Raw genomic sequence first — 25,160 nt, forward strand, 5'->3', positions numbered from 1 at the left:
CGCAATAGGTATGCGGCTTTGCAGGTTGATCTGAACAATATTGAAGAACACTGTATGTATGGCTCAGAGGTGATATCAAGGTCATGTAGATCTGTGTACTGTATTAAATCAGCTCCCACCAAGAAAAAGAGATGGATTGTTGTCATGGGAGTCTTCCTTTTGAAAGGATCAGAAGGCCCAATAGTGCAGATTGGACCCACTTCATAGGAAGGTCTGCTACCTCCCTGAGTCCCAGATTAGGGGAGAAAGCTTCCTGTCCTATTTTGGCCTTTGGACCCATTAATGATTTTTCAGGTAGACAGTGATGAAGCTTCAAGATGAAGTCTGAGGGCAATCAAGAGAGACTTCAGGGCCTTGGGAGCATAAGTAGTGTTTTCCTCTATCCTTCCAGTTGCTAAGGCAAGGAACAGAAAGAGCCACCAGATCAATATCTGGCTCTGAGCCTGGTGTCACCAGCAGAACTTAGGTTAGAAGGTTAGGAATTACAAAAAAGCCCAGGAATTATCACGTAGGAAATTGGGTTTCTCCCCCGAAACAGGTGACAGGATTGCTAGTCCAACTGACTTGCACCAATGCACACGGTATGGGCAACAGACAAGAGAAGCTGGAAGCCATTATGCAGCAGGAAAACTACGATATAATGGGCAATAAAAAGTTTCCTTTTTTTTTTTTTTTTTTTTTTTTTTTTTTTTTTTTTTCCCCATTATCTCATCTGATGCTTTCTAGAGTATTCAGAAATCTGTATGCTTCCCATAGACTTCTGGAAGAAAATAAACCATAGGATTTAGGTGTTATTTTTCATCAAGAATTGCTTTACTGGCCCTTTTCAGGGTGAGTTGTCGTAATTCCTGGCACTTAGAGCAATACCAACATAGTTTAAGGAAGCAGACTTTATCAGCAGGGGAGCATACACAGAAGAGAATGGCTGTCTGTAACTTTTCTTTTTTTTTCTTTTTTTTTTTTTTTCCTGAAAGTGAGTATAAAGTATATAAAAACAATAAAACAAAAGAAATCAAAAACCCAAGCAAGAGAGAACTGGGAACTTAAATCTATCACATTTATGTGCTTTTATGAATACTGTTGGTTTAATAAAACTTCAGCTATAAAATTTAGGATAGATGTTCATGCTAATAAATTGTGTCTCAATATGCTTATAAATGTACTTGAAAATGTATGTCACACTTTCCAGGGGTTCAGGACAAGCACATTTCACTTTCACACAAATGAGATCTTGAAGTTCTCAGCCATTTATGCCTAGATGCATATAATGCATTTTGGTGCTGTAATCCATCCTTTGTTGGAAAGTTTAACCTCTTTATTTCTCTCTAATATGCAAACACACATGAAGTCTGTGGGATCTAATAAACAAAAGAAGACCTGCAGAAGGATTTTCAAATATATACTAAATATATTCAAATATACCATATATTCAAATACATACTAAAGCAAATCAGTTTGCTAATGCAAACATTAAAAACACAAATAGACACAATTATTTCAAATGTGAGAGAAAAATAAATCTTTCTTCCAGAAACTAAATAAGCACAGTACAATGGAAATGAGTAAACCCTGAAGAAATTATGAAGATAAACTTCAAATTTTCTGACCTACTCATTGAATATACTTTTGCTGATGTCTATGAATCTCTCAATAACAATCCCATTAACAGACAGCAAAGATAGGTGGGAATGGAAAAAAGTATACATTGGTAGAGCAGTAATATAAGGAGACAGTAGGATTAAAACATGATGAAACACAGGTCAGACTTCTTCCAAAATCAAATGAGTAGCATTTAGGTATGAATTTTAATAACATTGCTACAGCACATGTATACAACAGAAATCACAGGCATAAGTGAATATGGGTAAATTAAAAAGAACTTAAATCACAAAACAAGGAAGTTAATAAGTTTTTGATCACAGACTCTCAAGATCTGCAACTGTGAAAGAGAAGAATAAAACACTTGCGAAGGCCCCAAATCAAGCAAATACCCTTTCCACTTTGTCTTTAATAAAACAATAGAGAAAGGATGTATCAAAACGTACTGATATGGATGTCATGAAGTTTTATTCCTCACTTGTGATTGTCAGCAAAGAAATATGAAAAACTTTGCTAAGCAGGCAAATAATATGCAGCAATTTCAACTATAGCTGTCTGAAGTCACTTGTGACTTTCAGATATTCAGGTTGAATGAGAAACTATGGAGAACTGAAATATTGTAGTCTGCAATTGGTAGACTAATTTATCAAGATTGTCCTTTTATTGACATCATTTGTATTTCCAGTGCAGGTTCTGGTATATATATATTAAGGTGTAAATGTTCATAGATAGATACAATTACTGTACAACTTCTGTTCTCCTCAAATCAGTTTAAGCATGCACCACACTTCAACTACATGATTTGCTGATGGAAGGGAAAACAGTGAGTTGATGTGAAAATTATAAATGTCAACATCATGATTATTTAACTGAAGTTGAGATAAAGCATTTTCAATTTAGGGTTAAGCACGATTTTTATTATTTTTAATTAATTCCTAATAGTTTTAGCTGTTTTATTTAATATCTAACTTTGCGCAAACTGTTGCTTACTTCTAGAAATGTTCATATGCTAACTATCAATAAAATAGTTTCCACTATTTCATGTTTTCTGTTCAGCTGAACTGTTACAAGATACATCTGGCAGCATCAAAGAAATCTCTAAGAAGCAATACAGCCTCTTGTTAAGGTGGAATATCAGACACTGCAACTTAATATTTGAACTACATACAAACTCTTTCAGAATCAAAAGCAAAGCACTATTTTCTCCAATTCCATCATCACAGCAGTCTTTCATTTCCTGTAGACATATCTGTAGTTTTAAAAATAAAAATGTTAATCACAAAAAATAAAATAATAACCTGGACCATTATAAGCAGGATAGGATGGATTTAAGTGTTTATCACTAGTCATGAGAAGAATTCACGTCTGCTTGAATATGTCATTGCTAGTAAAATGTATGACAGATCAATATAATTTAATCAGCAAGATTCAAAAGCATAGAAGACCATAGACCATATTGAATGCAGTTGAGAAGTGTAAGCCTCTGTTTATCACCTTCTGAGTTTTTAATCAGTTCAATGATTATGACTTAAGGAGTTGATTTTGCTGTAGCTTATAGTATAATAAAGAAACAGTCCTTTACTAATGGCTGTTTTCAAAAAGGAAAAACTATCAAAAAATAAGGTTTATATGAAATATTGGTTTATAATTATCAAACTACAACAATTCTTCCTTCATATTAAAGAAAAAAAAAAAAAAAAAAAGGAAAAAGTCATTTCCTCAGAATGATAAAAAAAAAATCATTAAAAAATAGAACAAAAAAAATATGGGAACAAGTTCTGGATAGAAATTGAAAGAGTGATATGTCAGCTAGAAATCCAGATGCAGGATAAAGTAGAGATGTTTTATCAAGAAACTGAAGGAAAAATAAATGAAACTACAGGCATATAAGATAAATTTAACCAAGTTAGATAAGAAATAATTGGTAAATTAAGGTAAAGCATTCATATAGAATTGTCTTAGAGAAATGATCACTTGCTGACCAAAATAATAATAATAATAATAATAATAATAATAATAATAATAATAATAATAATAAATTCTTGAGTTTTATTACCTGATGACACTGTTAAATTGCACTTTGCACAAAAATTGCAGATATCTAAAAACTGTATTTCTATGGAAAAGAGAGCATAAAGGTGATCATTGAAACAACCCTTAATTTTTTATCTTTACACAGAAATTATCTTGAAAGAAGGTATGTGTACCAGCTAAACGAACTCTTTGCAAAGTTGCGTTCTGCTCAAGATACTCAGATGGAGTTTCTTCAAAAGTTCAGTTTTAATGTTCCTTCTAAGGAGTTACCATAACTTATATGTGATGAAAAATAAAGTTTATTTATTTATTTATTTATTTTATTGGTTTATAATAATGTCAAAAGGACTCCAGAATATCCCAGTCTGATTGAATATTGAAGTTTTTAGTCAACTACTAAACTAACTAAACTAAACTGAAGTTTTTAGTCCAACGCCTAATCACTCATTTTGAGACAAAATTTCACCTGATTTCCAACCTGAACCTCCCCTGGTGCAACTTGAGGCCATTCCTTCTAGTTTTATCCCTAGTTATTTGTGAGAAGAGGATGACCCTCAGCTCCCCAAAACTTCCTTTGAGGTAGTTATAGAGAACAATAAGGTCTCCTCTGACCCTTTTCTTTTCCAGGCTGAACAATCCCTGCTCCCTCAGCTGCTCTTCATAAGACTTGTTCTCCAGACCCCTCACCAGCTTCATTGCTCTTCTCTGGACATGCTCCAGGGCCTCGATGTCCTTCTTGTAGTGAGGGGCCTGTAGCTGAACACAGTACTCAAGGTGCAGCCTCCCCAGAGCAGAGCACTGGGGGAAGATCACCTCCCTGGCCCTGCTGACCACACTGCTTCTTATACAAACTAGGATGCCATTGGCCTTCTTGGCCACCTGGGGACACTGCCGGCTCATGTTCAGGTGAGCATCAATGAAAAGCCCCAGATCCTTTTCCTTTGCACAGCTTTTGAGCCACTCTGCCCCAAGTGTTGCAAGGGTGGCCAAAGTGTGGGCCAAAGTGTGGGACCTGGCACTTAGCCATGTTGAACATCATCCTACTGGCCTCTGCCCATCGACCTATCCTCTCCAGGTCCATCTTCAGGGCCTTCCTACCCTCCAGCAGATCGACACTTCCCCCCAACTTGGTGTCATCTGTAAATTTGCTGAGAATCCAGAGTTCTCCATAGTCTGCAGCATACAACTCTTTAGGCAACTATCCAGTATCCTCAGTTGTTCTTGCCTAAACAGCTATGTTTAAAAGTACCTTAGTTACTGCTCTCTCACATTATATTGTAGACTTTGTGTTGGAATCTCTACATAAACCAGTTATCCTCTGCAAAGCAAACTTAATTTTTTCAGACTGCATTTTTCTGGTAGTGATTTCTTTTTAAGATAGTTAGAATATTGTTCTAGCTCAAGATAACTATTTTAAGTCACCTCTCACACCTCAAGAAAACAAAACATCATTAAAAAAGAAAGAATTACTCCATGTAAGTGGATCTAATCTAGCCCCAATCAATCAAGAATGCAAGAATAACAGAGATCAGAAAGCACAAAAGAGGAACTTTACTACTTCAATGCAGTGATTTTTGAATATTGAATATGTTTAAGCTATAAAGAAAGTTTAATGCATCCTTATAAATGACTCATCAAGTTTTGGCTAAGGCTCTCACATGCAAGAGGACAGTGCTGACTTCTCTTTTGGGTCTGTTTTGTTTATAATGTTCTAATATATTATAAATGTTAAAGAAACACTTACTTTCCATTTCCAATAAGTATGATTCACTTTTTTTTTTTTTTAAATTAAATAGTAGAAGCATTTTTTAATGTGTTCCTACTTTGATAACCCAATTTTTAATCCAATGAAGCATATGCCCTTCCAAGCCTTGAGCAGCCAGCTTCTTCAGGAGAACGCTGTGGGAAATGACTCTCCAAGTCTTCTCTTAGAGAGCCATACGGAGAGTAAATGCCAGTCAGTACATGAAGAAACAGCTAATTCTTTCAAAAATAGTTTTCAGTGACTAGGAAATAAGTTGTAAAATCCTACACTAATTTTTCTTTACAATTGCTTCACATACTTCTCAGTTCTTTTATCTTTAATGTCTGGTATTGTCACACTGACACAAAGCTTTCTCAATTTCCAGAATAAACTATATCAATTACTTGAAAGACGGGCAGAAGGAGCCATTTTGTGAATGTCAGCCTGTTTTTCTCAGAAATTCTTTATAAGTTATTTCAAGAGGATTCCGTCTTACAAATGCAGAATAAGTTACAGAATAATTCAAAGTATGGATTTATCAGTAATGCCATTTTTACCTCTCTCACAATGAAAATAATCTTCTCAGAACATAAGTTTGCAGGTACCACAGTGAAAAAACTGTGTCACGTCTCAAATGCATACATAAATAAAAAAAAGAAAAAAAAAAAAAAAAGTTTCTTTACTCCTCCATCCAACTTTTTCTTCCTTCCCCTTTAGATTTCTGTGCATGCTATGTGAGGATTATTTTCCTGTACATTAAGTATATGCAATGGTCAGCAATAAAAAATGGAGGTAAAGGAAAAAAGGGGCTTGTCGTGGAAGGTGACCATTTCTCATAGACCAGGTGACCATCAGTCTGCTAGGGCGAAGTGCTGAAGAACTGGAACCACTTGTGGGGATTAGGGGGAGGAGGGGGGATTTTTTTTTTGTCATCTTTTATTCACTTATTAATTAGTAATTGCCTTGTTCCATGAGCCTTTTTATTTTTGCTTTTCCTATTCTCTTGTCCATTCTGCTGATGGTGGAAGGAGTGAGGGACAGGTTTTGTGGAATCCCAGATGCTGGTGAGGGTCAACTCCCCACACCTTCAAATTAAGTTTTTTCCTTCTTTCAAGTGGTTTATAAGTCTATATCTGTCAACTCCTTATGAGTTGCATTCAAAGACGGTTATCATCAATGCCCCAAAAAAGGACTGAAAATTCACCACGCATAAAACAGAAGTTGACTCTCTCATCAAATTAATTGTAGTTCTAATGAAGAAAAGGCATAGAACACAATAAATGAAAGCACATAATGCTGAATTAGGCTGTCTAAAGCTACAGGTTTGGTAACAGAAATGGATTTACTTAATTTGAGAAAATTTTCTTCTCTAAATAAAAAGAATATAATCTCTTTGTAAAATTATCTTTAAAAACAGCCTCCCCCCAAGGATTTTTGTAGCATTCCCACTGGTTCTTAATGGCTGCCTCTTATGTCCCTGAAGAGTTGGTAATAACCTCTACTATTCTGTGTCTCCTCTACTATTCTGTATCTTTATTCCTGACCATGGTCTAGCTTGTTCCATAAATTCATGTTTTCTTCCCAGGTAGGCCATCTGTAAGAAAGACTTCAACATACAATATTGTTCAAATGAAGGAGCACATTGTTTTTTACAAAATATGTCAGAGGTAAACATAATCATAGCAAAAGCAAAAGGTAAATTAGGGATTAGAGGAACTGGACACAATTTCAAATATTGGAAATTCTGATTAGGTGTAAAGATTTTTTATTTTTTATTTTTTTATTTTTTTTCTGGACCAAACGGGTGGTAAAACACTTGATTTTTTTTTACCAAAAGGTTGGCAGGATTTCCATCCTTGAAGTTGTTAAAGAACAGACTGAAAACAGATCTGAGCAACGTGATCTCACTGGACCTACTTTGATTAAGAGGGTTGGGCTAGAGGTCCCTTTTAGCTAAGTTACTCTGTGATTCTATTCTCTAATTAAAATACAAGATACAGATCAGTACAATAAAGAACTTTTTATCTTTCACAATATTAAAATGTACTTTCATTAAATTGATTCAATCTTCTGTGTTTAAAACATTCACTGAGAGACCCTGCAGTTTTTCTATTGATTAGAGCAATCAAATTCTCCAACTACTGTAGGTGAGAACACAAAATTAGACATTTGTCAGATATACTGCATTAAAGCTTTTCTGAAGTGACTCAGATTTTTAAAATATTTGAGTGTCACTTTAAGAAACATGATTTAATGAAGGTTAGATGTTCATAACTCCCTGGGATCACATGGCTATCATAAACACATGCATAACAATTAGATCCTGACCCTGAATCCATGATGTGTTTAACATGCTGGCTGCTTGTGCTGAAGTCATATACTCTTTTTTTTTTTATTATTATTATTATTTTTAATTGGTCTTGAGGTTGGAAGATAAAAATAAATAAATAAATAAAGGACTACAAGGCATAAATGTGAGAGATTCCTGAAGTTATCTTTTCACATTTAGAATTAAACAAGATTAACCAAGTGATACAACTTTTAAATTAATCTCTTAAATGAAAAATGCCTGCCTGTGTTAGGCTCACACATCAGCTAACAGGTTTTACTTCATTCATCTCTATCAAAGCAAACTACTTCTGTGTGCAGACCCTAGACAGTTAGCCCCCTTTTCCAGCTGTGCTAACATTAGTGATCTAACCAGGATCCAGATCCTCACTTCTTTTTCCTCAGGATTCAGCCTTCTTCCCAAGATATTTTTAGTTAAACAGCTGTTTAGTCACAATTAGAGCAGTGTCAAGCCCAGAATAACAAACTGTGTATAGAGACAGAAGCTCATTTGTAGCACCATGCCACCTTGCCTGCAAGGCTTCCTGGTTGGAATTGACAAGCATCTGGCTAGTGACAGGCTGGTCTGTAGCACTGCATGAGCTTGCTTGTATCTGTTTGTAAATTACCATGTAAGCATAGAAAAGCAAAACAGAATGTTTTGTTGCACCATCATGTCTGTCAGACTTAGTCTGTTTGTCAACTTCATTCTGCTGATAAATAAACAGGAGCTTGTAAAATACTCGTAAAACAAACAAACCCTCAGTCCTACAACATTTTTCCTTAATGCTATCAGAACGGCAGTACCTTCAGATGGTAAAAGTCCTAACCCATAGTTTTAGGTTTTTATTTGTCTATAAAGAAGGTTGTATACATCTGTAAAACAGCATCTGCTTTGAATTTAGCTTCTGTAATTGCTAACCTTCAATGTCAATGTAAACAGCAAAATAATATAAAATAAATTCTATTTCCTTTCAGATGATAAAGATATATTTTCTTTATATGCTATGACTTTATGCAGTATCTGATAGGCTCTATTTATTTTCTAATCATTCCACAACCCTCTTTCATTTTGTCTCTTTCAATTGATAAAGGTATAATATATTTAAAAAATAGAGCCACTAAATGAACTGTGATTTAGACAACGAAAATAAAATTGGAGTAGGTTTGATGAAGAATACTTCAAGAAAACAGCCAAGCACTTTCCATTTGATTTGAATATAGATGCTGCCGACTACATTTAATTTATTTTATCATTGGAAAATCAAATCACAGTACATTGTGCCGAAGAAGTAACTAATGAAGAAAGAGAGCACAAAGATGTTAAGGACACATGGAGTTTTACAAAGGAATTAACAACAACAACAACAAAAATAAATTAGTTACTCAGATTAAATCATGTATTCTGATTCAATAAGAACTGTGAGACAATAAATAGCATTAACTGAATGATTAAAGCCAGTTAATGCAAGCTACTAGAAATATAAAACAGCTCTCTGTATTTGGATTGGAGACATGCCAGCCAATTAAAATAATGACAAAACAAGCAAACAAATAAAACCCAGAAGTGTCAGGTATTTGTGTGCTTCTGAGGATCCATAACAAATTGCTTATATTGTTCTTACACTCTTTAATACCTAAATTTAAATTACCAGATTGTCAGTATTTCATCTACCTAAAAATGAATCAAATTTGTTAGTCACTGTTTTTGAACAATGCTGTCAATGGACAATACAGCTCTGACAAAAATGAAGAACATGTCTTTTTGCTTTGAACAGAAACAGTACAAGACACAAACTCCTCTTTGTGTTTCTCAGTTGTTATGTGATTTGTTTCATCTACAGGGATTAATGTGTAGTCATTTAGTCCCATAAGTAACTCAGGATTTCATTCCTGATCCAATATAGTTCCTAAATATACAGATGTAGCCATCTCAGTGTAGCCAATAAAAATTAGACATTTGGGTATTTCCTGATATTTTCTATATGCTTGATAGAGCAGAAGTGACTGCAGCTGACAGCAGTAAAGGTTGTACATTACCAATCTGCCAGATGACATGTAGCTCCCAGCACAGAGGTGGCAAAGGTGCCATGACCAACTCCTCCAGAAAATCAGCACTTTATGCAGCTTTCATAGTTTCCAACAAGAGAATGGAGACTTTTAAATTGTTTCTGAAAGCTGCCTTTTTCTATTAATTAATCTTCATCATTAATCTTTGAGTACCAGCTAACAAGTTATTTGCTTACCACAGGTAGTAAGTCTACCATAAAGATTTTAGCTCAAGTGGGCCATGTGGAAGGTTTAAACAAACTTAATTGTTTAAAAAGAAGAGTAACCTATTTCTACAATGCCTGTTACAGATAGTCACAATCATAACACAACAACAACAACAACAAAAACAAACAATACATTAGAGTACAAGATTTTTTTTATATCTTTTTTTTCTTATTTTTATTTTTCATGTTTATCTTGAAATTTGTCACAATATTAAAATGTATTTCTATGAAATTTATTCAAACTTCTTGTCTTAAAAAGACACTAAGCAAGACACTCTTAAGTAAACAGAGAAATTTTGGAATCTATAGGTTTGAAACTTAAATGGCAATCAAATAATGGGCCAGCATAGTTCTTCTATGCCTACTGATTCAAAAAAAAAAAAAAAAAGTGCATAAATACTGTAAAAAAGTACTCTGCAACTCAAAATGAGTAAGTGCAGAATGTTATTAGCTTCAAGCACCAGATAGTAGTTACCGTAGGAGAAAAATTAACACTCCACATAGGCAAAATAAAACTCCTCTGAGAAAGAAGAGAAGGTAAACATGACTTACCAATATAGATCTTTTCTCTCCCTATTCTCAATAGAAGATGAGGCATCTATACTATAACTGTCAATTATTTAGAAAAGTTTTATTTGGAATTATCAGAAAGACCTTGGTGGGGAAAATAAATAAATAAATGACAAAGCCTGACAATATTTGCCTGACAGTTCTCTGAAAGTCAAAGAGAAACAGAAAGTAGTGAGGCACTTAGTTAAAAAAATTATTTTGTTCTGTATATGATTTTGCACTGAACATTTGTTTCCTACCAGGCTTCTTATTTAGGCTGCCTGCCAGATAGTGAGGAAGTCTATGTTTTTAGCTGGATGTCTTTTTAACAATACACTAGACTGGCTATTTTTTCACTCTAATGCTAATATTACAGATAGTACCACATTTCTCGTCCATGTTTGTAGTCTGCACATGTGTGTGAGAGAGAGGAAAATGTCATTTTAAAAATGGTTGTTTTTAAGATATTTTTTTTTGTCTTTTTGTTTCAGCCATGGTCTTCCATGAAACAATGGAAGACACTGGGGGCTTGGACCATCCAGCATGAAAACTACTGCATCTTGAAAGTACATTTATATCTGTATCATCATGGTAGTGATGTTACTTGGAGGAAATAAAAAATACTGGCAATCAACTTTATAGACGAACAACCGAAAGAGCTTAAATTTGCCATGCTCAACCACACAGATAAGTGGCCTAGGGTTACTCCTGACCTCACACTTCTGTCTGCTCCTTCATCCAGCAATACTGTCTGTTTGCAGATATTGTGTACATTTAATGTGTGAAAATACAATGTTTACTCAACATACAAATGATATTTTGGTAAGAAATCTGTGCTGCTACTTTGGAGGAGTTAGCACTAGACCAGCTGCCCTACACCTGTCAGAACTTGGCCCTAAACACTATAATACAGGAATTAACATTTTAGCTAAGCACCAGTGTCATCCATTGCCATTAGTATTTTTTTTTCTTTTTTCAGTAGAAAATAGAAGCCAATAGAACCAAAATTAACTAAATAAATAGAAGAGATAAACATACAGTAGAGCTTGGGATCCATGCCCTGCTCTGCTGCTCTGCCCTGCCCTCTTTTCTTCCCCTCCCCCCCCCCCCCCCCTTTTTTTTTCCCACAAAGAATAGTGTAATTATTTTGACTCTGATTCTAAGGACAAACAACTTCATACCTGAAGACAAAGGACTCCATCTAATATAATGTAATACTTCATTTGCTTTTCACAGCAGCCCTCCTTTGTGTTGATTTTCTGTTTGTTTAAGGCCACATACTCTTAACAAAGCAGTTGGTGTAGCTTTATTGCAAAATAATATTTTACTGAACAACAGCAACAAAAAAACTCAGAAGGTTCTACTTCACATGACATCTTTATCTCTAAATTGGAGAGGTATGGACTTAAAGGGTGGACTGTTCGGTGGATAAGCAATTAGCTAGGTGTCTGCAGCCAAAGAGTTCTGGTCCACAGCAACCAGGTCCAGGTAGAGATTGGTGAGGAGTGGTGTCCCTCAGGGGGGACCAGTCTTGGGACCAGTACTGTTTAATGTCTTTATCAATCTTTTTCAGTGACATAGGCAATGGGATCAAGTGTACCCTCAGCAAGTTTGCAGATGACACTGAGATAAATGTTGTAGCTGATACAGTAGCCCCTGCCCTTTCCCCTGCCCTGCCCTTCTCCTCCCCTCCCCTTTTCCTTCTCTTTCCCCTTCTTTTTTTTCTCCCTTTTCCCAAAACTTTTTTTTCAACATGTGCAAAATTCACATTCATTAGAAATTATTAAACTCACAACAAATGTGTTTGTGTTGCCGAGCACACTATTTACAAAATGAAAAAATCACCTGTACTGGTACTTTGATCTGTTGTTCTCTCTTACACCGTTAGAAATTATTAATTACAAGCCTATGATCCATTGTATAAAAGGTAGAATTTGCCTGCCACCTATTGATTCTTTTCTCTTTTAGCTGTTCTTTTCCACTTTTTGTGAACTGATCATGTACCAAAATTACAGTGATTTTGTATTATGATTTTCTTATTATTATTAGTTTTCTTTGCATTTGCTTAATTTATATTGGCATAATGCACTATGATGTGCACATGATGATGTGTAAAGGTAAAACTTTGGATCTATCAAAGGATCTCCACTTGGCAGAGAATACGTGTATTTCTGTTCATTCAGATTATTGACGTCTTGCAAGTGATGAAGACATGGTCCTCAAAACAATTGCAGTGGCATGAGAAAAGTATACTGATTTAGAAATATTTTTTTTTCCTAGTTATACAGGTTTGCATTACATTTGTTATATAAGTAGAGACAAATAAGGAAAAAAGTGGAAAACAAAATGCTTTATTTTGGTATTTTGGCAATAATTTATACTGGTGCCAGTATAAATTGCTGATACCTGAAGTATTATCAGGAAATGAGCACAAGCACTGTTCCACTGGTTATACATATACATATATTAATTTTAACATATTTAATGATGTGGTTTCATGCAAATTAACAAGTTCTAACACAGTGCCTTGTAAGTGCCTTGTAATTTCCTGAAAGGCAATTTAGGCAGTATTATTCCAGGCTTGGATCCTTCTGCCTTACATAGTAATCCAACACACTCCCATTGGATTTAGCAGATCAAAAAACTGTACGTCTTCATGCTGTTTCCAGGGATAAGAAACAAATGACCCCCTGTGGTGGTTTTACTTGTGTAGGCAGCCGAGTTCAACCATAGCCACTTTCTCACTCCCCATCCTCAAACCGGAAGGGGGAGAAAATATGACACAAAGAGCTCACAGTTTGAGAAGGTGGGAAGGGGAAGGGGAAGGGGAAGGGGAAGGGGAAGGGGAAGGGGAAGGGGAAGGGGAAGGGGAAGGGGAAGGGGAAGGGGAAGGGGAAGGGGAAGGGGAAGGGGAAGGGGAAGGGGAAGGGGAAGGGGAAGGGGAAGGGGAAGGGGAAGGGGAAGGGGAAGGGAAAGGGGAGAAAAAGGAAAGGAAAGGAAAGGAAAGGAAAGGAAAGGAAAGGAAAGGAAAGGAAAGGAAAGGAAAGGAAAGGAAAGGAAAGGAAAGGAAAGGAAAGGAAAGGAAAGGAAAGGAAAGGAAAGGAAAGGAAAGGAAAGGAAAGGAAAGGAAAGGAAAGGAAAGGAAAGGAAAGGAAAGGAAAGGAAAGGAAGACAATGAGTACTATTTTAGACTTACATTTGTGTGAAGAAACACAATCATAACTTTTCTTTAATTTGTTTAAAGGGCAGAAGTATGTGTTAAAACACGCTTCATTTTACAGCCATTTTGATCCTTTTTCATTTTCAGAAACCATTCTCTTTTTCTCAAGAAAGCCTAAAAAAATGCAAAGGCAAAGGTTGATCTTAATCTTCTAATTAATAATTGTTCTAAACTTAAATAAATAAATAGGAAAAAAATCAAGAACAATACACAGATTAAAAACAACCCTCAAATCCTTGCCAGGATAGGTTTACCTTGTGCCCTAATATTTTATTAAATTTGTATTATCTATACTAGCATATACTGCATTTAAATAAAATTCTAGTCCTGCTCAAGTCAAGGATTAAACTTACATTGAATTCATTTGGAACAGGATTTGACCTTTACTTGACATCCAGTTAAATCTCTTTAACTGGAATAATCACTATGAAACAGAATCAGCACAGTATATCCAATTACATTTAACTAGGCCTAAATGGCTTATGTCGTCTGTTTAAATGGTAAACTGGTGCTATTTGTAACGCTACTCACAGTAATCATTGAGAAAACACAGCAACTTTCCAGAACAAATGTTCTAGTTTTGTCCTTTTTTCTAAGATTTAGTTCCCTCTACTTCCCCTAAGGGATTTTAAGTGTATTACACTTACTCTAAAGAGAAGTCCCTGACAAAAAGCGGGTTCAAAATTAAGGCAGAAATTACTTGAGAGTAACTTTGAAAACACATACAGTGAAATTAGTTTCATTCCAGCTAGGTGTTGTGGTTCCGCTCGAGTAGGCAGCTGAGCTCCACCACAGCCGCTCTCTCACTCCCCCTCCTCAAAGAGGAATGGGGAGAAAATATGTGAAAAGGGCTCAAGGGTTGAGATAAGGACGAGAAAATCACGCAATAATTATTGTAATGGGCAAAACAGACTCGGCATAAGGAGATAGTAAGATTTATTGCCTATTACTAACAAGCAAGAGAAGTGAGAAAACAAAGGAGAAAAAAAAAACAAAAGCACCTTCCCCCCCATCCACCCTCTTCCTCCTCCTCCCCCCGAGCGGCGCAGGGGAACGGGGGAATGGGGGTTATGGTCAGTCTACAGCACTTCTTCTCTGCCGCTCCTTCTCGGTCACTCTCGTCCCCTGTGCTGTGGGGTCCCACCCACAGGATGCAGTTCTTGATGAACTGATCCGGTGTGGGCTTCCCACAGGCAGCAGCTCTTTCAGAACTGCTCCAGATATGGGTCCGTACCACGGGGTCCATCCCTCAGGAGAAAACTGCTCCAACCTGGCTCCCGTACGGGCAGCAGCTCCTGCCGGGTCACCTGCTCCTGCGTGGGCTCCTCTCCACGGGCTACAGGTCCGGCCCGGAATCTGCTCCGGCAGGGGTCTTCCACAGGCGGCAGCCTCCGTCGGTGCAGGGCCACCTGCTCCACCGTGGTGTCCTCCACGGGCTGCAGCATGGAACCCTGCTCCACCATGGTACTCCATGGGCTGCAGGGGGACATCCTGCTTCACCATGGTCCTCACCACAGGCCGCAGGGGACTTCTGCTCCGGCGCCTGGAGCACCTCTCCCCCTCCCTCTACACTGACCTTGGCACCTGCAAGGCTGTTCTCTCACTCCCGGCTGCTGTCTGGCGCAGCGTTTTTTCCCTGTCTTAAATATGCTCTCACAGAGGCGCAAAACAACATTGCTTAATGGCTCAGATCTGGAAAACAATGGGGCCCTTCCCAAACATGGGGCAGCTTCTAGATCTTTCTCACAGAAACCACCCCTATGGCTCCCTGCTACCAAAACCTTGCCACGTAAACCCACTACACTAGGATAATACATTAAAAAAAAAATCAAACAAAAACAAACAAACAAACAAAACGTATCAAGCAAGCTTTCTTTATTAATCCCATGTAGCAATATTAAGCCATGTCAATACCAACTCCAGTTTAAAAGCCACATGAAGATAGATATGCCCTCACCTTGGAGCTCAGAACCCTTGCTCTGGTATTAAGTGGAAGGTAGGCACACAAGTAATTTTCTAGGGGCCATGAGACTCAATGAAGACGTCCAGTTGTAGAAAAGAACAAAATAAAAAGAAAATGTTAAAATCTTTTAATAATTACAATTAATTAAAGAGTTTATAAAGCATACCTAATTTTAAACTCAATAATGAGTATCTAAGGTACAACTTTTATTGTCACTTATGAAATAAAAATATATGCGTGCAATATATACAACAAATTCTAATCATTAGAACTATAGTTTAATTGTCTCATTACTGTTTCTATCACAATGTTCTAATTAAATACATATATATATATGTTTTGAATAACTGATAAATATGTTCATCATTTATTGGATAGGTGTTTATAAAACACAATTAAAGATTCCCTCTGGATTTTTTTGACTTAGTAGTTTTACACTAGTTTAGGAATTAAAATATAATTTATTGCAGACAAGTAGCTTCATTTAAAGAAGAAGAAGAAGAAGAAGAAGAAGAAGAAGAAGAAGAAGAAGAAGAAGAAGAAGAAGAAGAAGAAGAAGAACAAGGACAAGAACAAGAACGATAGCATAGATTTCATGTGTGACAAAACTGCTTTCCAAACTGACTGCACTGGGATGGATATCTGATATGATACCTTGAATTTATACAAGGACTTTATACAGCAATGTATATCATCCTCAGATGGAGATGCAATTAAATTTAATCTATGTAAATTATTTTAAAAATCCATCATAGTTTGTTGGGGTAATTTTTTTTGCTCTTTATTCCCCAATATAAGCAAGATCTACCGATCACTAATAGATTAAGGTGATAATATTTTAGGCCAATAGTACTTTTATGCAATACTTGATGTATTCCTTCTGTATGCAGATGTATTATTTTTGATATTCAAACAAATAAACAACAAAAAAAGGTTTGTGTGTTTTTTTTGTTTGTTTGTTTGTTTGTTTGTTTGTTTTTTCAGTAGTTTCTTGCACTCATTTACTTTACAGTTTGATGTTGTGAAGAGCAGGAATGTGATCTCTCAGTGACTAGAAGACAGGAAACAGTAGCTTTATTTGAGGGCAAATGGCAGTTTCTCATTTTATTTTTTTTAAACATAATTCCATTTTATTTCCAGAGAAGCCATCTGATTTCTTGCAATTATCAATTTTCAAAATACGTAGGCATTCTTTGATGTAAACAAAGTAGGACATTGACACTAAGAACATTAATGATAATTATATTGCATCTCAATCAGAACTAGGCATATTCCATCCATGAATACACCAAACTAATTAACTATGATCATTGACATTAACGATTACTACCACGTGAATTCGTAATGTCAGAACTTACTTCATTATGTCTCTATTTCACTTTAAGTGTCTCATCATTATCAACACATTTGATATTCACTGTGTTAATAGTGACCATTACTAATTCATTTGGAGCTATTAATGTGGATGTCTTGGAAACTTCCACCAAAATATCACTGTAATTTTTTTGTAAGAAAATATTTAAGTCCTACCCTTAGATAAAGCTGGCTGATGTTACTGATGAATTGGAGTGCAATAGTTTAGTTACTCAGTCACTTGTGCTGTAATCTCTCAAAATCTGCTGTTCTTAGAGACATTTAAAACTTTGGACTGTGACTATGAAATAATACAAAGTCATTTTTTCTGCAGCCTTACAGAATTTTCATAGGTTACACTTTAACATCCAGATGGATGTTTCATCCTTAAATTGTTCTAATCTAAAAACATTCTGAATGTATATGGGACAAAGAGATAACTGTATTTTCAAAAACCCTGGCAATTATAGTCTTATTTTTAAGTTCATATTATTCTTACATAAAAATAAGTGGAAATTCATAATAAACTTGGAATTGTATGCAGTTAAAACTAAAGAGAGCAACATTTTTCCTCATTCCATAATTTTTATAATTGTCAGTAAATATTAAATTAATCTGTGGAAGCTGGAATCATAGTATCAAACAATGGCTTCAGTTGGAAGGCTTCCACTAGATTAGGTTGCTCAAAGCCCCATTCAACCTATCCTTGAATATCTCCAGGGATGGGGCATCCACAGCTTCTCTGGGCAACCTGTTCCAGTGATTCACCACCTTCTGAATGAAGAATTTCCTCCTAACCTCTCATCTATATCTTGTCTCTTTTAGTTAAAAACTGTTGCCCCTTGTTCTACCACCATCTGCCTGTCGAAAATGTCACTCTCCATCTTTTTTATAAGCCCCTTTTAAGTACTGAAAGGAGGAAATGAGGTCTCCTTGAAGCCTTCTTTTCTACAGGATGAACAACCCCAGCTCTCTCAGCCTTTCTTTACAGGAGAAGTGGTCGCTCTGATCATCATCACGGCCATCCTCTGGACCTGCTCTAAGATATCCACTTCCTTCTTGTGCTGGTGGCCTGAGGCCTGGACAACATACTCAAGTGGTGGCTCACAAGGGCAAAGCAGAGGGGAACAACCCCCTCCCTTCATCTGCTGGCCACTCCTCTTTTGATGCAGCCCAGGATGCAGTTGGCTTTTTGGGCTGCAAGCACACACTGCTGCCTCATGTCAAGCTTTTCATCCACCAGAACCCCCAAGTCCTTCTCTGCAGGGTTGTTCTCAATCAGTTCCCTACCCAGTCTGTAATCATGTCTGGGATCGTCCTGGCCCAAGTGCAGTACCTTGCACTTAGACTTGAACCTCATTATGTTCACGTGAGCACACTTCTCAAGCTTGTTCAGGTCCCTTTGGATGGATCCCTTCCTTCTGTTGTATCAGCTACAACATTTATCTCAGTGTCATCTGCAAACTTGCTGAGGGTACACTTGATCCCATTGCCTATGTCACTGAAAAAGATTGATAAAGACATTAAACAGTACTGGTCCCAAGACTGGTCCCCCCTGAGGGACACCACTCCTCACCGATCTCTACCTGGACCTGGTTGCTGTGGACCAGAACTCTTTGGCTGCAGACACCTAGCTAATTGCTTATCCACCGAACAGTCCACCCTTTAAGTCCATACCTCTCCAATTTAGAGATAAAGATGTCATGTGAAGTAGAACCTTCTGAGTTTTTTTGTTGCTGTTGTTCAGTAAAATATTATTTTGCAATAAAGCTACACCAACTGCTTTGTTAAGAGTATGTGGCCTTAAACAAACAGAAAATCAACACAAAGGAGGGCTGCTGTGAAAAGCAAATGAAGTATTACATTATATTAGATGGAGTCCTTTGTCTTCAGGTATGAAGTTGTTTGTCCTTAGAATCAGAGTCAAAATAATTACACTATTCTTTGTGGGAAAAAAAAAGGGGGGGGGGGGGAGGGGAAGAAAAGAGGGCAGGGCGGGGCAGGGCAGGGCAGGGCAGGGCAGGGCAGGGCAGGGCAGGGCAGGGCAGGGCAGGGAAGGGCAGGGAAGGGAAGGGAAGGGCAGGGAAGGGCAGGGAAGGGAAGGGCAGGGAAGGGAAGGGCAGGGAAGGGCAGGGAAGGGCAGGGAAGGGAAGGGAAGGGAAGGGAAGGGAAGGGAAGGGAAGGGAAGGGAAGGGAAGGGAAGGGAAGGGAAGGGAAGGGAAGGGAAGGGAAGGGAAGGGAAGGGAAGGGAAGGGAAGGGAAGGGAGAAAAAGATTTTTACGGATATAAGAAATTTCTTTGTTTAAACAACAGAAAACAGGGGTGGAAGCAAAGATCTAATTCTTTCTTGTAATCCACTTATTACACCTTACACGTATTACACTTTAAAGATGTCTTGCTACAAACATGGTATAACCTTCCTATTTAAATAACTTCACAGTTGATATCCTTACTGGTAAAAAAAAATAAAATAAAATTTATTAACTAGAATTTCTTTGTTTAAATATTCTTTCTTTTTTTATTTGAGACATGAAAAAATGTTCTTTCTTTCCTTTTTCAAGTCATATTGTCATTTTTTAATTATCAGGTGTTCTCCAAAATTACTTTCTGTTAAAGTCACACAATGTTTTCCATTTTTAGTGGACTTATTAGATCATATTTTTCAAACCAGATGTAATAAATAATAAAAGCAGCTTTAATATGAGTACAAAACTTCCATATACTGATCTTTTATTTGAATGCTTTTATTTCTTTTTTCTTTTTCTTTTTTTCCTTTTTTTTTTTTTTTTTTTATGAAGAAACTACTATACTTGCTCTAAGATTAATGTTTTTAGCATTTTTAGTTAAACCAATGATGTTATTTATATATATAAGTGTGTGTTATATGTGATAAATAAAAATATACAGATAAATATACAACTGCAGAGTCAGAATTAATCTGGCTTTGATCACTGTGACTGTTCTTTGGCTCTTTTTCTTACATATCACTTTCTATATAGTTCAGAAATAGGTTCAAGGGATTTTAACTGCATAAATATCATAATACTCAAAACATATTTACATCTTTTTTCTGATAAATGTTTTAAATTGTTTCAAAATGATTAAATTATCATTAAATTAAAGTATTTTAAAATTTATTATAGCAGACATTTATAGGCAAGATAACAGTTTCCTGAATATATTACAATTATGGAAAAATACTTTTTCATTTACATAGAACATCATAATATTTTAAACCTGGGCAAAAATGTATAATCACAATATTTTATTTTATTTTATTTTATTTTATTTTATTTTATTTTAAAAAAGCTTGCCCACTGTAACCACCACCATCAGAATAACAAGCAATAGTTTGAATTTAAAACATTTCAGAATGTTCTGTGATGCTTTTTAATTTAACATGTTGCTTTTTAATGCCTCCATTACAAAGACACAATCAAAAAGCCTTGCATTTTCCAGACTCTCAGTAATATTATTTTTCTGAAACTCAGTAATTAACACTCTTTATTTTGGATATCCAAATATTGACATCTTAAAACCAATAATATTTTTTTTTTCCTTTTTACATGTTAGTAAGTTTCAATTTTTAAAGCTCCCACTTATCAAGTTTAAAGCCTACTTTGCCACCTTTTCCATTTTCCATTAGGATAGACTGGTGTACAGCTCTCATTAGTATTTCACATCTCAGCCTTTCAACTTCCCTTAGAAATTTCTGTCTCTGCTACTTTTTATTTATCTGTTATCTCTTCATATTAGGATGAAACAAAAATTCTGTGAACCCCAAAAAGAAAGATACCATTCTTTGCCTACACTCCAAGATACCTCACTTAGTTAATATGATAAAGATTTCACTGCTCAAATTTGCAATTCATTGCCGGACTATAGAGTCCCTCCTTGTTTTTATGTACTCTTCATAAAACATAAACCCATTAATGCCAATTTTAAAAATGAAGTTAAAGTTTCTCCAGAAGGATCAATACTAAAGATATGTAGAAATCACTTTATTGATCTTGAGTCCACTAAACCTAGAATGTAAAAAATAATATTTTTTTTTTTTTTAGATGACATAAAATTTTTCATAAAAGCAGAGGAACACGTCTATGATGTTGAAAGCAATGTTTCTGAGTGTAAAAGTTTTCTGAAGCTTCTGATCAACTACACTAATTAAACGTTAATTAAATGCTTTACTAATCTCTAAGTATGTAAAATGTCAAAGCATCAAACCATAAAAAATGATTACTCTCCTCTTGTAGTGCAGTAGTCAATACCAAATTAAATACCTAAAATGTTGAAATATCAGCCACATTGTTCAGTCTTGTCTGTCATAACAAGATGATTTCAAATTTTGCAAGCAGTACAGAATTTTTCACTGTTTCTTTAAGAAATTATTGAATAGGTTAGTTACTATTAGGAGGTTTCACAGTTAACACATCCATTATTTCATTCAATAACAAGCATTCTGAACAGTTAACATACAGAATATCTCCCTCATTTTCTTCTTTGTTATACAATAAGATAAATCTCTAAGTTTTGTTATCTATGAAAATTATTCTGCCATGTTTTTATGTTTTGCTTTCTACACATTGTCTGCTGTAAGTTACCAAATCAAACATAGTTCACTATTGTTTTCTTTTCTTCTTGACTTTACGTACAGCAATTTCAGTACCTTTGCAAACAAGGGTGCCAGCTGTTCTCCTGTCTGTAGCAAGAATCACCTGTTCTAAGAACACTAGTCTTGTGCACAGCACAAATTTATCAGTCACTGACAGCAAACGAGTCTGGAAAGAGGACAGAGATTTGAGGAATCACTTGAACAATACGGTTTAATATTTTTGAGTTGAATGTTTTTGTTTGATTGTTTTCTTATTTAAAAGCTGCAGTTCCTAAACAGGCACATATAATATTTTAAGTAGACAATACAACACACTATACACATACATAAACACACTGCACTTATATGTGTATTGACTAAGCATATACTGATTATTATATTATTCAGTGTAATATACACCTAGATTAAATAGTAGTCAGACAGTCAGACAGCATGTGATCCAGGATACACCTGGATTAACTGTTACATGAATCACTACCTCCTTTATTTTTTAGCTTTTTTTTTTTTTTTTTAAGTCTTCATAGTCATCATCCAATGAAAGGGGAACAGGTTTCAATACGTTTTCTCTTTGCAGCTTTCTACTTTGTTTAGTTGGGACAAAAATCTCAGTTTATATTCTTTAAAAGAGAAATCACAAAAAATCTTTGCTGTTTCCCCCCTCCCCCCTTCCCCCCCTTTTGTTATTCTCACTAAAGTAAATAATAAGAACAATAGCAATACACAGAAATGTATATTCCTGACTAATTGCTTCAATTCTATAATTAAAGTCATGAATTTCTGAGCTTTCTTGATGTCACATTAATATTTCCTTCTATGTAGATGACCAAAGTTTAGTGAGGTTGCTGGATATCACAAATTGCTTTGGATCTTGGAAAAAAATGAGTCTGTTCTGCAGAATCCTTAGGTATTCTTACTAGGTTTATGTACTTTATCAAACACAGATTTGATATTACATATCTTGGATCCGTTGTAAATTTCTTGAATTTATACTTAGCCATTTACAGAACAATTGTCACATTGTCACAAGTAGTAAAGTCAATGTTACCTGCAAAAAGAATGGTTAAATGATGTTATCAAGAGAATATTTCAATTACACATAGTCATTTCTAGGGGGCATTAACTGGAAAAGTAATATTTTGCCTGTCTTATTAATTGTGAATTAGACCCTTAACTGAAATAAAAGATGTGTGCCTTGAAATTGAAGCAGCACACTTAGAAATATATTCTTACCTACAGTTGGTTACTGGAATTGCTTAATAGCTTTATTGATGATCAACATGAAGGTCGCTATACCATGGGAGAGTCTGTTTGTTAAAATAAACAGCTTGGACTCCGATTTCAATATGATTTTCAGGTAAAAATTAAGAGGAAAATTGTTAGAATATTTCAGGTGCATGTTTGTCAAGCTTATTTTGACTAATGTGTTGGATTTTTTTTTTACTTTTTCTTTTATTTTTTACAATGGAAAAGTAAGCCAATATAGATTTTGCTTAGTGTATGGTATTCCTAGAAGTGTATAGTTGACAGAGTTACACTGCAGTTAAATTTAATGTTTCACAGTTGTTTATTTATTTACACAAAGAGTCCATGTCCAAGCACTCTACATTGTTATCCAATACCTAAACTTAACATTTCTGGAAGAAAATTTCTTGTTTCTTGATAGATGAGCTAGTTAACGTAATTGAATATGATAGTACAACATGTATGATACTATTTTTGGTAACTCTTTCCCATAGAAACACCCTCAAAAAGGAGAATGTTGAACACTGTAGATCACAAAGGACTGAAGTGAGTTGTTATGTTAATCAAAAACTAGATTTTTCTTTCACTTTTTGGTATCAATGTCTTGTGTGACCTGTTGGATTATTTGGGAGTGGCTTTCTGTTAGCAAAATTCAAATACTTCTTGGGCTGAAATTCATAAAATCAAAGAAAGAAGGAGGTAATAGTAATTTGTTGTTTAAGTGGACTGTGTGGTTACTTCCTCTATATTCCCCCTCCTTTCTGATGAGCCACATGTTACTGGTTAATTACCTTTGAATGATTTCCTTGCTTGGTTAAAAACAAACAAACAAACAAAGAAGAGCCATAGTAACATTAATCACTACTTTGTAGAAGCATTAAAACTTTCTGCAAGTTATGATAACTAAATTATATTAGCCCCATAACCAAAGATATCTTATGGAATCATAAGGGAGAAACAACATTTTTTAATATCCAGCAGACAGAACAGAGCATTAAATATGGAAATATAGTAAAAATATATTATAGGGTGTTCTATTCTCTCTCAACAATGTAGGCTACAATACTTTTTTTTTTTCTTTTTTTTTTTCTCATGTTTTTATGTGGGAGGATTTTCTAAACCCTGCAGACGTTAGTCATGCATCTCTTTATTTTCTGTTTCCAACGCAGACAATGCAAATCGCATCAAAACCGTTTATACAACTGGGTCAAGTAGCTACAGTAAATCATCTTCAAATATCTGATTCTCGTGTTTGTTCTTCAGTTTTCATTAGCACTACTGAGATTTTAGTATAATTTTCTGCAGGTGAAATTTGTGTTGAGTTTTCTCTTGTGAAGAAGAGATCATATTTTCACAAGATCATATTTTCTGGAAAAGTAAACTGTACTATAGCTAAATTGACTGTTCTTTGAAGTTGAATGGGAATCAGAGACTTCATGAAATTATTAAATTATGTTTTACTTAGTTATGGAATATGACTTATAATTCTAATTCACTCATTTACTATAACTTATTACCATATGAGAACCTAAAATATAATCTTCTGAGTTTTCAGTGTTAAGAACATAATAGTGGTATAAACTGATTAATATATACTTTTTTTTTTTCATGAAAAAATATAGAGAATGTAATTCTTCTGGAGAAGTCAGCGCAATTTCTTGGAGTACAAGACATTTAATGCACAGTGATTCTCACTACGAACCAAATACGTACAACGAATGTAGTGTGCTGGTTTTACATGGCAAGGTGTTGGAAGCATGGAGGCTGCAGGGGTGGTCTCTGTGAGAAGAGTCCAGAAGCTGTCCCATGTCAGATCAGGGCCAGTGCTAGCCAGCTCCAAAATGGACCTGCCACTGGCTAAAGCTGAACCAATGAGCAACTCTGGTTGCACTTCTCTATGAGCATATTTAAGAAAGGAAAACAAACAAACAAACAGTTGTGCTAGCAGTGCAGTAGTTAGTAGGGAGGATTGTGAAAATGTAGAAAGAACCTGGAAGATACCAAAGCTGGAGAAGAAGGAGAGCAGGAGGTGCTCAGAACAGAACAAAACAGACAAAACAGAAAGAACAGAACAGACGTTCCCCTGCAGCCTGTGGGGAGGCCCCTGGTGGAGCAGGCTGTCCCTCTGCAGCCCACGGGTCCCACATGGAGCAGATCTCCACGCTGCAGCCCGTGGAGGAGCTCCCGGTGGAGCAGGTGGATGTGGCCTGGAGAAGGCTGTGGCCCATGGAGAGCCCCGC

This window comes from Aythya marila (assembly GCF_965140915.1).
Source record: "Aythya marila genome assembly, chromosome: 1".
Taxonomy (NCBI): domain Eukaryota; kingdom Metazoa; phylum Chordata; class Aves; order Anseriformes; family Anatidae; genus Aythya; species Aythya marila.